The sequence below is a fragment of the Bidens hawaiensis genome, unplaced genomic scaffold (genome assembly GCF_021521415.1).
Source record: "Bidens hawaiensis isolate Kalapana, Puna unplaced genomic scaffold, B.hawaiensis_p1.1 tig00026611_1, whole genome shotgun sequence".
NCBI lineage: Eukaryota > Viridiplantae > Streptophyta > Magnoliopsida > Asterales > Asteraceae > Bidens > Bidens hawaiensis.
The window spans coordinates 63663-77650 of NW_027494277.1; the positions used below are offsets into that span (position 1 = coordinate 63663).

A 13988-nucleotide genomic window follows, 5' to 3' on the forward strand; every position below is an offset into this window, starting at 1 on the left:
TTATCTTCTTCATTTTAACCTTGTTCATTCACTTCTTTTCTCTCCCAAACAAAGAACACAACTTTATCTCTTCAACGTTTCTTAATATTGAACAAGAACCATTCTTTAATATTTGTTTGGTTACTTAGTAATTGAAGCTTGTGGTACAACATATATATAATATGCACCCCTTGTTTCCTTTGGCTTTCACCTTCTCTGGCCATGGTTGGTTGAGGTGATACGATACAAGGCAAGGCTACATGGAGGACTCATTATAGTCCTTGATTATACTATATTTCCTATAATGCTTACTAGTCCTGTTTAAACTATAAGTAGCTTAGTTTCTAATTCATGTTTAATGAGTTCCATGGTATTGGGTATTGTCACACCCCGACCAAAGGCGGCAGATAATGCCGAGGTGTAACGATTGCCCATAAGCACATGACACTAATTAAAGCGACAATATTTAACAAACTCATTTCATTTCACAACATCGAAAATGTCACATAACAAATATTCATAAGAAGTCATAACAAGATATCACAAAATATAGCAAATTAAATATTGTTCATTTTACTAATATCCTAAAGGTCTTGACAACGTTTTCTCCACAAGGTCGAGTCAACCAAGATGCAAACCTGTAACATTTCATAAAATAAAATGTATCAACATAAAGGTTGGTGAGCAATTCATAAGTTTGAGCATATAAGTATATAATAAGAAAAGCCACAATCTTGTATACGAAACAACAAATAAATAGCAATAATTTGGATAATATGATGTCGCTAATAAGAATACACTAGCGGCACCGTCTATAAGAGAATACCAAATAGATTCGGATTTCATGAGGTCGTTAATAAGAATACATTAACGGCACCGTGCTATAAGAGAATACCAGATAGTTCACGGATTTATGAATCAATTCTCCAAAAGCGATAAAACACATAAGCATATAAACATATAAGCATAGAACACCAAATCGAGCATTTATTTAAGTAAAATATACAATAAAATTTGTGGTTTAAGATTCAAGTATAAAGCATTTAATTTAAATATGTATGAAATGTCACCCCCAAAACGAAAAGTAGAAAATGGGGTATGAAAATACTAACATTCAAGTAATAAACTTGAAAGATGACAATTTGGAGATTTGCCGGAACGACGGGTTTAACAAACAATGCCTAAAAGGAAAGAAGTCTCGGATTTAGAATGGTTGTCTTGAAAGTCTTTAAGTAAAATAAATGTTGAGAAAAGTAAACAATTAAAGTTCAAGGTTTAAAATGTAACTATTTAAGAATTTATAATAATAGCCCTTTAAAAATGTAAGTTTGCTCGAAACCGGGTTAAAGTATCTAACCTTAATATTTACTCAACCTATGTTAAGTAATAAGGTGGGTAAAATGCAAGAATGCAAGTCCCCTTGGAATAAAGATTAGGGCTGTAAACGAACCGATCGAACACGAACAAGGCCTTGTTCATGTTCGTTCGTTAAGAAAATATTGTGTTCACGAACGGTTCACGAACACTTACCGAACGAGATTTTATGTTTGTGTTCGTTCATTAAGAAAATTAATGTGTTCACGAACGGTTCACGAACACAAACGAACACAAATGAAATCGGTAGAGGCTAGAGAATAAAACAGATGTATTCATCAATGTGAATATTGAAAACCCGTGAATGAATCGTATGAACACGAACAAAGGCATATTCGTATTCGTTCATTTAACTTTATAATTAATCGAACAAATATTTATGTTCATGTGCGTTTATTTAAAAATAGACATTTGTGTTCGTTTATATTCGCTTGTTTAAAATCTAAACAAACATAACTAAACAAAGATAAATGAACATAAATAAGCATATACGAACCAATGTGAATGAACACAAACAAGCTTAAATCTGAAAACACATAAATAAACACAAATTAACAAATATAAAACCTTTAAACAGATGACATATCCAGATAATATTTAATTATTTTCTATTAATATATAAACGAACATAAACGAACGTTCATGAACATAAATGAACGAACGGAACATGTGTTCATGTTCATTCATTTAATTAAACGAACACAAATTTTGTGTTCATGTTCGTTCATTTATTAAATAAACGAACATAAACGAACTTTCGGCCGAACGGTTCACGAACAATTCACCGAACATTCGGTTCGTTTACAGGCCTAATAAAGATACTAAAACGGGTTTTTAACGAGTTTTCGGTTTGTTGGTTCGGGTCTTGACAATTGGTCAAACCCAAAGTCAACTTTCCAAAATATTAAATGTTATGAGATAACTCATAAAAATCTAATAATACTTAGCCAAGTAGGTAGATCTATTGTTTTAGAACTAACAACGTACGTTAGGCGAGTGTTCGGTTTTGTCGGTCCAAACTTTGTTATGAGATCAAGTTGGATCCAACATTTCCAAGTACTTATGAAAATAATTAAAATCAGTTTGTAAACTACTTTTAAAGAAATATACAAGTCTTGATAGCTAAAAACACACTTGTGTGTCTTAAGCGAGTAAAAGTCAGTTTGGTTTAGTTTGGTTTGGTTCGGTTTCCATATCACAATAAGTTCATAGATGGTTTCCACATGTCCAAATATCCAAGAACTTGTATAATAATGTACAAATGAAAATACTTAAGTTTTACAACAAAAAAATTAACAATAAAGTCTTTAAACAAAAGTTCGGTTTTCGGTTTGGATCTAGTTTCGGGTTAAGACCGAGGTTAGAATCTACAAACCCATAACCATAAAACTTGTAAAAATGATTTTATAAACTGAGATCTAACATTAAACATGTTTAAACAAGTATTTAACAAAAACTAGTAAGTAAAGTTCGGTTTACGGTTAAACCGAAGCATAGACTTTTAAAACCCATAACCATGGAACTTGTAAATAAACTAAAATGAGCAGAAGTTAAGCATGGTTAGTATGTATAAACAATTTATATAAGTATATATATATATATCAAGAACACGAAGTTCTCCATGAAGCCTTGCCTTACAAGGTCCGAAACCTCACCGACCGGAATCGGAGAAGCATCTACCAAAGGTAACAAGAGGTGTATATTATATATATGTTGTACCACCATATTCAAGTATTATTAAGACTATATAAGTTAATTAGAATGAAAGATTAAACTCAGTTTGACTTTTGAAAATCAAACCTTCAAGAACTCATAAATAAACAACCTTAAATCTTTGATGTTTGAGAGAGAATTTGGAGTTGTATCAGGGGAAAATGAAGGGAAAATGTGGTGTATATATAGGGTAATGTTGTTGGTCAAATATGGGTGTGAGACACAAGAGTTTTCATGCCAAATGGATCAAAACACAAACAAACAAAAATTCGGATTGCTGATCTGCAGGGGCATAGCGCCAGGCGACGGGAAGGTCATCACCCATCGCGTAGCGCGATGGGGGTGGGTGACCAGATTTTTGACTTTTATTATTTGGCAGAAATGGCCCTGCAGTTCGTTTTAGGTAATTTTTACGCGTTTTAGGGACCGAAAAGGATGTTTTCAAGACCCAACAAGTGTAAAACAATATTGTAACATAAAAACCATCAATTTGATTATATCATAAGCTTCGGTTTACAAAACGGGTCAGTTTACATAATAAATGAATACAAATACGAATACAAACAAGACCCGAAATTGACGACTGTCACAGGTATGTGGTCACTAGCCTCGGTTTTATCCCGAGTTGAGAACCGAACCAAACCGAACTCTTGTTTACTAGTTTTGTTTTAAATAGTCAAATAAACATGTTTATGTAAGATTTTAGTATTATTATTTTTAAGTTTATCTTAATGAGTTCTATGGTATTGGATATGTGGCAACCATCCTCAGTTTTATTCGGAGTCAAGGACCGAACTAAAACCGAACTCTTGTTTAAATGCTTTATATTTAAATGATTTATTAATATGTTACAAGCAAGGTTTGTGTATTATAATTTCTAAGTTCATTTTAATAAGTTCTATGGTATTGGGTATGTGGCAACCATCATCGGTCTTATACCGAGTCAAGGACCGAACCAAGACCAAACTAAACCGAGTTCACTCTTTTAAGACACACTAGTGTGTTTTGAGCCATCGAATCTCACATTTTCTCTAAAACTATTTTATAAACTAATTTTAACTGTTTTCTTAAAATACTTGGTATGTCGGATCCAACTTGATCTTACAACAAGGTTGGACCGACAAAGCCAAACACTCGCTTAACGGATGTTGAGGTTCTTCCTAATAGAACTACACACTTGGTTAAGTTTCTTTTAAATTTTATTGAGTTATCTCATGACATGTATCACTTTGGAAATGTCGGGTTCGGGTTTGACTATTTATCAAGACCCTAACCGACTAACCGAACACTCATTAAAATCTCGTTTTGGTATATCTAACACTATTGCATTAAACCAATCCTCACATATTTACTTAACAAAGGTTAAGTAAAACTAATGAGTAGAAAACCGAGACCCGATTTCGAGCAGACTTACTTTTCAAAAACCCTTATTTCAAGTTCTTAAATATTTACATTTTAAACCTCAAACTTTGATTAATTATTTAACTTGCCATTTTATTTACTTTAAAGTCTTTCAAGACCATCTTCTAAACCGAAACCCCTTTTAACCTAGACCTCACTCGTTGAACTTAATATCCCGGTTTACCACAAACAACCCTTCAAGTTATTTATTTCATGTGAGTATTTTTCATCCTCCGTTTTCATCTTTACGTTTTGAGGGTGACATTGCATACGTATTTAAACAAAAGTGATTTATACATTGTGTCTCAAACCGCAAAACTCTGCAGTATATGTTTACTTAAATAAATGCTCGATTTGGTGTTATATGCTCTATATGATTACTTGCTAACATGTTTATCGCTTTCGGTTGGTTTGCCTAAATAAGTATGATCATACGCTCCCCTAACTATTTTAGCTTAAGTGCTAATAGAATAGGGCCTCATTTTCCGAGTACATTTGATTGTTTCGATATAGAAAGGTGCCTCATTTCTCCGAGTACGATTGGTTGTTACCGATTCGAAAAGAGCCACATTTATTTATTTTCAAGTTGTTTATCCAAGTTGTGTGCTATTATTTATTGTTGCATATACGAGTTTGTGGATTTCATTCTATATTTATTATACTCAAAAAACTATGAAATTGCTCACCAACATTCGTGTTGACAAAGTTTATTTTATGCAATGTTACAGGTTTGATAATGCTTGAATGAAGAATTGAGGAACGTAGCTTGTTTTGAGACCACTAAGTAATTAGTCGAATAAACAATTTATATTTGTTTACTTGTTTTCAAATTTGTTTTGTACGAAAAAGATGTGTTGTGTATTGATTTATGAAATTAATGAGTTGATTAAATATTGTCACTTTAATAGTGTCTTGTGTTCTTGGGCAATCCGTTGTACTCCGGCATGTTCCGCCGCCTTTGGTCAGGGTGTGACATGAACGAACATAAGCAAGCATATTTGTTAGTTTAATTGGTGTTTTGGAACGTTTAATTTGTTCAGTTAAAAGTAAATTAACAAACACAAACAAACCTTCATTCGTGTTCTTCACATGATCAGATCGTTTATCACGCCTACAATTTCTCATATAATATACAGTTGAAAAAAGGCTATATTAAGCAATTCCATAATAACTTTTTTTAAATTCATCATTCATGCATTCATAAAATCGAATATACAAGCTTAGGTTACAGTTAGAATACCAAATTACTTTTAGCCTAATGATGCCAAAGCGTTAAATAATGTGAATTCATTGTCAAGTGATGAGGGTTTAAATTTCATTATGGACATGGTGATGTAAAATTAATGGTACATTAAGGGTGTGCGAGTTTGTCATTAAAAACAATATATTGTTAGAATACTTATTGGTAACTAATAGAAGGTTGATTTATGTAAGAGTTAAGTGACATTTTAGTACATGTGGTTTGATCAACTACGCAATTTTAGTATTTTTTTTTAATTTTTCGCAACTGGCTACCCCAGGTTTCAAAAACTGGCCATTTTAGTACTTTTTCATAACCCCGTTTAATTTGTCCGTTAAGTCAAGGGCATAATGGTAAATTTAGTTATTTTATTTATTTTCTTTTTTCTTTTAAGCTCCTTCCCTCTCCCCCCCCTTTAATATCATCCAAACCCTAATCCCATTCATCATATTCGTTTACGGTTTACCTCCCAGCTACATCCTCACAGCCACATCCTCAATGGAACATTTTAAACAAGCATTCTTTCACCTCTCAATCCAAACCCTAACCCCATTATTTCACTGGAAGGTAATGAGAGGTTGGATTGAGCAATATAGGGTTTTAATTCATCAACAATTGTGGTGAGCACAGGGTATGATAGACCGTACAAGGAGCGCCATTAGGCATCACGTAAAGGTGCTTCCATGTGCCAGATGTGTTCGGTGGAGAGTGCACGAAACGCGGCGACGGGGTATTGGGTGAGGGTGGTAGGGATGGGGTGCCGGGTTTGCGGGCGGTGGAGATGAAAGAGAGGACGGAGGCGATGGTGAAGAATAGGAGTGGGGCGGCGGAGGTGGTGGTTAGGAGGGATGATGAGGTGGTGATGGAGATAAAGGAGGTGGTTTGGTCCAGGTGGTTTTGGTGGTGGAGGAGGTTGGACAGCATGATTAGGAGCGATTGATCCATTCGGTGTTGAATGTTGAAAGTTGAAACCCTAGTTTGATCGCTGGTGAGTGGTGGTGACGGAAGAGGGCGGTGGTGGTTATGAATACGGTGGATGTATGATTTTGGTCCTTGTGGTTTTTGTTGGTTAAGATGATATAAAACGGGTTTCATTATTAGGGCTTAAAAGTAAAAAGAAAATAAATAAAATAACTAAATTTACCATTATGCCCTTGACTTAACGGAAAAATTAAACGGGGTTACGAAGTACTAAAATGGCTAGTTTTTGAAACATGAGGTAACCAGTTGCGAAAAATTCAAAAAAAGTAATAAAGTTGCGTAGTTGATCAAAACACAGGTACTAAAATGGCAGTTAACTTTTTATTATTAATAGTTTGTGTGAAGTAATAATCTTTAAACACATAACATCGCATGAGATCAAAACAGCTAATTAAATTTCGCTAATCATTGCACTTATTAATAATAATAAAAATGTAAGTGAAGCCAAATGTCATATTCAACAACGACATTCTTCTAAAGGTGACTAACTGAAAATGACATGTTTCTAAGGACGCTTTCTCTTAAAACTATTTAAAATAAATATTCTAATTTTCAAAACAAGTTAAGACAAGTTAGGTTTGAAAATGAAGCATATAGTTAAACTAGCTTCAATATTTTGGTGAGTCTTATGTGCATGTAGGGCCGTAGGGGTGTCAATATTAACCAAAATCATTTCAAATGAGTCAATTTAAGTTGTTTTAAAAATTATATGGATTGATATGAGTTATAGGTTTTAACTAAATGTATCAAAATGGGTAACTTGAAATTCCACATTCTTATTTTCGAGTCAAAATGAGTTGACAAATTTAAAAATATGGGTCGATGTGGGTTAGTGTATTAAGGAAAAATGGCAGGTTCGGGTTGAAACAGGTTTTGGATTTTAACGAGATTGGTTTAGGTTTTGGCTCGGATGAGGTTTCGTGCCGACACGAGTTTTCACACTGGACTAGTCGATTTCGGATTCGTTTTCGTTTTTTTGTTTCATTTTGGTTGGGTTTTTTCAGTTTCATTTTTGTTCAGTTTCAGTTTATTAGTTTCGTTTTGATCTTTTTCGGTTTCGATCAATTCGGTTCAGTTTTGGTTTTTTGTTTCGTTTTCGTCGACTTTTCGGTTTCAGTTTATTTTTTTGGATTTTTTTTGTGAACTAGGATGACAGAAGAAACATTTTAGTTTTTTTTTATTTGTTTCGTTTTTTATTTATATTTTGAATTATGATGTTTTTATTGTTTTCTTTTTTTGGGTTTTTTAGGGGTTTTTAATCTTAATAAAAATACTAAAAAAATCAAAAAACTAATAAAAAATAATAACTCAAATATAAAACAAAAACAAGAAAAGTAAAAAAAAAAACTAAAACGTTTCATCCGTTGTCTTCGTTAAAAAACAAAAAGAAAAGACCCGAAACCCGTTTTGACCCGTTCCGACCTTGACCCATTAAGGCCCGGACCCGTTCTGACCAGAACCTATTGACCATAACCTGTTCCGAGCCGAACCAAAACATCCCTCTTTTTAATTGACTCATTCTGACCCTAACCCCTTCCGACCTATCCCAAGTCCCAACCCATTCACCACCCCTATGTGCATGTTTGAGATCTAGGTTTTAGACTCTATAATTTGATTACTTGAATAACTCAAAAGTAATTATTATTGGAATAGATGTTTTCACAACTAGAATTGTTATTGAACCGTTGGGTTATTTATTGATCCGATTAGTTTTATAAAGCGGGTGACATCACACGTTGAAACAAAAAATGAAAATACTATGTAAAATTTTAATTTTATTCTGGTTACACCCAATCTTAAGTGAAGTTTGTTGGACACACAGTTATATAAACATAATAATCCCACTTAAATACATACCAATTAATACGTTTAATAACTCATTTTATAATTGAAGGGTTAACCAAAGGTAGAGGAGATGCAGGGCTTAGAGACCCAGTTTTAGTGTCACCAGTCATCACAGCCACAGGCAGTCAATTTTGTACCCATGCTAGATACCCACCTCCCATATTATATGCATGCTTGAATCCCTACAAAAAAAAATATTATATTCACTTTTAATTTCATATCAATTAAATTTAAATGCTTAATTCACTGATTAAATATATGTAACATTCATGGATTTTAAAAGTTAACTCACAGCATCAAGTAGATAAACCGTTGCGGTCACAGAACGAACCCAGGATTAGCAACCCTTCAAATACAAAATTTGATTATTAGAATTTGTGAACCTGTTGGGTTAATCTGAGCCCAACCCGTTTAAGTAAACGTGTCTACAGAATTACAGGTTGGATTAACATATGATAAAGTAGTTTATTATTTATTAGATATACCACAATAAGATGATCATCCTTAGTACACACTTGCAGTACTTCTTCCAAGAAGTTGGGATTTTTCACCCTACCTGAAACCAAACAGTTAATTAACTACTAAAAATTCAACGTTTTCATGACCGGAACCTAACACAGAACCTGTCCAATTATGGGCGCACGCGTTTTTAAAAAAGATTTCTCTAGCATATACTGGTTGATTAACTACTCAAGCTTCGTGATTTATTTATTTTTGTGTTTATATTTTATTAAAGTTGCGTTTAGCTCTAAATCCGGTCCGACTAGTAGACCGGTAAGTTGGCAAAATCTTGGATTTGAGCATAATCAACAAATGTATATAAAAAGTAGTAATTATATCGATACTGAAGACATCAAATTTTACCTTCAAGGGTATTAAACATGTTTGGAATATTGAGCACACCATCAAAATCAACATGACCTTTTTTGAATTCTTCCTCAGTCCTATTAGTAAAGGAAAAAAATGTTACTAAAATAACCAAAAAGTCATGTATAAGTATTCATTAATCAATTTAAACCAGTAACTTAATAAAAATCAATAAATAATATATGCACCTGACGTCAAGGTACCGATATTTGCCGGTGTGGAGAAGATCGTTAGCTATTAGAACATCGATGGTTATTATCTGCGACTCTAGGCTACGTTCATGATTAAACCAGAAGAAGAATACATACAAGGATTAAATTAAAACAGAAAAAAAAAAAGACAGATTCAAGATAGTGGAATTCAATTAAGACATTTAGTTACATACCTTGGTTTGGTGTTCATGATGGAAAACAAGTGTTGATTTTGAAGGATAGAGTTTTGGGATTTTAGGTGCCAAAATGACCATACGAAAAAAGATAGCGTGATTGGGTATCTATTTTAACTTATTGTGACTTGCACATATTAAATGTAGAGTTAATTAAAGTATTAGTATATTCTTCAATAATTTTCTAAATTTTGATTTGAAAGTCTATAGTGCACCTGACTGGACATTGTGTCCAAATACAAAAAGATTAGTCGGTGGTTACTTTATTTCACTTGATGGTTGATGGTTCTCTTTAGGATTGTTTTTGAGAATTGTTAAAATTTGGTCGAGCAGAGAAATTTGAGAAGGGTTTTTTTTTAATAATTGGGTTTAAACAATTAAACTTTTAAATGAGTTTATGATATAGTTTAGGTTATGCTAGTTTAGCCTCTTGGTTGCTCTATATCTTGGAAGTCTCAAAAACCAACCAATTGTTGCTTTGAGTACTATATAAGCCGAATACATATCCATGAGGAAAGTTACTACTGAATTGGCATAAAATGTGACAATCAAGTTGCAATTTACAATGCCAAGAACCCTGTTTCTTATGAACATACTAAACAAATATAAATTGACTGTCGGCTTGTTCAAGAAAAGCTACAAGAAAGTTTGATCTCTATGTCGCACAATCCTCAAGAGCAATTGCTGATATATTTACCAAAACTTTGGCTACTTCATAACACAGGACCCAATGGCCTCCTACACAAGTTGGTGTTTTAGTACCACCAACTTGAGTTCAATGAGTTAAAGTGCGGATGAATTACCTTTTTACCCTTACTGTATTTATCTAACCAGTTAGTTAATTAGTTAGAAACTTCATTTATATTTCTGTTATCACATTTTGGGGTTAATGAAATCGTTCAATCAGTTCCCAAAATACAAAACATGGAGCCCAAGTACACCTTTGAATGAAAATCCGGCCAAACCATTGGTTGAACAGGTTCAACCAGCCAATCAAAATAAAGACATTTTAAGAATATTTAATTGGACTGATTGCATACACAGATCCGAATAGGCAGATATATGTTTACAATTATAAAAAGAAATTAACTATCTAATATTTCTATATAAGCACAATCACAGCTTCATTTATTCTTACTACACCCAATACCAAGTGAAGCTTATTGGACACGCAGTTATATAAACACAATCCCACTTAAAGACATCAAATATCTATTTAATAATATGTGGTACATTATATTCCATCTATCGGCTTAGAGGCCCAGTTTTAGGGTCACCAGTCACCACAGCCACAGGCAGCCCATTTTGTACCCATGCTAGATATCCCCCCCCCATGTTGTATACATGTTTAAATCCCTACAAAACAAAAATATTTATATTCACTTTTAATTTCATAACTATTGAATTGAATATTTGGTGTGTTCATCAAGTTTAAAATTTAAATGATAACTTACAGCATCAACAAGATCAATCGTTGCATTCAGAGAACGTCCCCCGCCTTGGGAACCCTTCACATACAAATTTTGCTAATTAGAATTTGTGAATCGTAATCTGAGCTAGACCCATTAATTAACTAAACATGTATGCGGGTTGGATTAAAATTAAAATGATAAAGTAATTTATTATTTATTAGATTTACCACAATAAGGTAATCATCCTTGGACACTTGCAGGACTTCTTCCACGAAGTTGGGATTTTTCACTCTACCTGAAACCACACAATTAACTAACCAACAAAAACCATTTTGGTTTCACGACCAGACTCGGTTAATGGCATGGTAAGGTGTCGTACGGTCTGGTTAATGCATGGGGCAAACGTTTTTAATGTTTATTTAATTTCCTGATTAATTAACTACTTTAAGCTCCATATTTTATTTATTTAAGTGTTTATATTTTATTAAGATTATAAATATATCCCAAATATAAACAACATTTGAGTGGCTAAATTGCCAAAAATAACATTTACTTGAGAGGAATCAACAAATTTAGGGGGGAGGGGTGGTGGATGTGGTGGCATCACTCATTACACACCCCACCCAATCAAATGGTATCACATCACCAACCCCAAATCCATCACATGTGATGGTTTTTTACTAGAGGTGGTGGTGTGTGATGGAATTTTTTTGTTTTTTTTTTGTTTTGTTTTTGTCCGATGTCTCGTGTTTATCGTGTTTACCTATAGCCTTCAACACTCACACACACATATACATATATACACCCACATATATACATATACATACACTCACCATCACCACCTTCTACCAATTCCCCCAAATTCTCACAAACCCTAATCTCACCACCACCACCACCAATGGAAACCAATTCATCCTCCGGCGATGAAGCCAAACACTCATCCGACGGATCCGAATCCGACCCACCACCTCCACCACCACCACCACCACCACCTTCCGATCAACCCGACCCGACTCCCACCAAACCCAGATCCAAAACCCCAATTCAATCAACCAACAAACGCCCCACACCCACCTCCGACATCGATTCCTTTGATCCATCACTTCCGGGGACCCACTCCTTCTTCCCTGTTATTTTTCCGGTGACCCATCACTTCCGGCGATCCATCATTTCCGGCGACGGCTCCCCTCACCCCCCTCCCAACGGATAGATTTCTTGGTTTCCACCCCATCTCACGCGTGATGGCCATCACGCAAACCTCCTAGATTTCGCGTGACAAGATAGCGACGGCAATGTGGAAAAACCCACCACGCGTGATGGGAGCTCCATCACGCACCGCCCCGTCCCCCCTTATAATATTGAAAAAAAAGTGGGTAAATTTACCTTCAGTGGTATCAATCATGCTTGGAACATTGAGAACATCACCAACATCAACATGACCATTCTTGAATTCTTCCTCAGTCCTATTAATAGTAAAGGAAAAATAGGTTATTAAATAACCTAAATAACTCATGCATGAGTTTATTAAACCAGTAACTTAATACAAAAGTAAGATAATAAAAAATGCAGTACCTTACGTCAAGGTACCGATATTGGCCGTCGCGGAGAAGTTCGTTAGCTTTTAAAACATCAATGGTGATTACATTTGATTATGAGCTACACGATTGAACCAGAAGTAGAATACATAGGATTAAATTAATTAAAAACGAAAAAGAAAGAATGTATCATCATGCTTTGTAAATATAGATATTGGTGATCAAGTCATGTATAATTACCTCGAATTCGTGCTCATGATGGAGAAAGCGTGTTGAGTTTGAAGGATAGAGTTTAGGTGCCAAATGATCTTAAATTTGTGGTTGGCGAAGAAGATAGCATGAATGGCTATCCATTTTAATTTCTTGTGAGTTTCACACGTTTATTTTTAGGGACAAGGTATGTCATATACTCATATTCGGGACACATACCACCTTGTATTTGTTTGGGCATATATGACTCGTATATGTAGTTTATATGGGTATCAGGGGCGGATGTAGTTTATAACCAGGGGTAGCATATGATACCTCTTAACTTTTCGTTGGTAGTGTAAATTCTTTTCTTTTTGGGTCAGTTTTCGTATTTCGTTACCCATAAAAAAATATTACGTTATCCCTATTTATTAACCAATTTAAAAGTTCAAATTAAATAAAGCTCAAACAAATTTATAGCCCAAAGCAAATAAAAATAACTAATCTTTTTTTTTTTATTTTGTTTGAACGAGAAATATCAAACAAAAACATATTCAACAGAATCATTATTTTTAAAAACTTCAAATCAAATAAAGCCCAAACAAATAGAAACCATTAACCCTTTTTCTTTGTTTGAACGAGAAACGGCAAACAGAACCAGACTCAACAGTATCATCATTTTGAGGTTAAATTTTTTATACAGTTTTGGATATGCAAATTCAAGAACTTGGAAATAGATTTTGTGATGTCTCAACTAGTTTGTTAGAAAATATGTCCGGTTTAAAGCTTAAGTTTCGTTTTCCAAGTTTGACATATCTAAGATAGTGACATTTTCGGAAATGTATTCGAATGATTTTAGTAATGAAGAAAGAGAGTGTATTTCGGGTGATCGTACGGCATTTTATCATACTTTAAAGGAATATGATAAATTTGAAAAATTGTGTGATTGTGTGACCTTGCTCGTGTAATGGTGAAAACCGGAAGACACACCACTTTTCCTTTGGTATGCCTAATATTAAAGCAAACGTTGGTTTTACCGATTACAAACGCAACCGTTGAAATATGTT

General features: G+C 34.0%; 1 pseudogene across 1 annotated transcript; it reads right to left on the minus strand.

Annotated features, from left to right (window-relative positions):
- Nucleotides 1–8565: 8565 nt before the first annotated feature.
- LOC143573691 (thiosulfate sulfurtransferase 18-like) lies at nt 8566–13023 on the minus strand (annotated as a pseudogene). The gene is made up of 6 exons (XR_013142475.1): nt 12973–13023; nt 9589–9672; nt 9398–9477; nt 9019–9089; nt 8826–8879; nt 8566–8715 (listed from the first exon to the last, which is right to left on the minus strand). The product of XR_013142475.1 is annotated as a thiosulfate sulfurtransferase 18-like (transcript).
- Between the last annotated feature and the right edge of the window lie 965 nt (nt 13024–13988).